Below are 442 nucleotides of genomic sequence, written 5' to 3' on the forward strand. Positions count from 1 at the left end.
TCGATCTATTTTCCTCAACCGATTGGCAAAGAAGGGCTCGGATCTCTCCTGGAAAGTACAATCTACAAGTGTGCTGCCGTGGGTGGCTAAGTATAGGGAACTGAAACATAACCTTTCCAATGCGAGAGTAAAAGAGTATCCGTGTCTAGGAAAGCTCAACCGGAACCCACACTCAAAGTTAAGGTCAATACTCCATTTATACATACCAGCCTCGACAGAGGGGAAGCACCTACAGCATAATCACTCATGAACACATATTGACTCACTTTTAGATAGATTAGTTGATTCACAATGCCCGCAGATACCTATCTATATATGTTATTTCACCTTTTTATTGGAATATGTTTATCTAAGGCAGATCGAACTAGTCTTAATATATGGAAGATCTTGGGGACAAGGAGCTTAAACGTTATCGATCGACATATTGGCTCGATCGGGGCCC

Source organism: Lolium perenne, chromosome 1, assembly GCF_019359855.2.
Source record: "Lolium perenne isolate Kyuss_39 chromosome 1, Kyuss_2.0, whole genome shotgun sequence".
In the NCBI taxonomy this organism is placed as follows: Eukaryota; Viridiplantae; Streptophyta; class Magnoliopsida; order Poales; family Poaceae; genus Lolium; species Lolium perenne.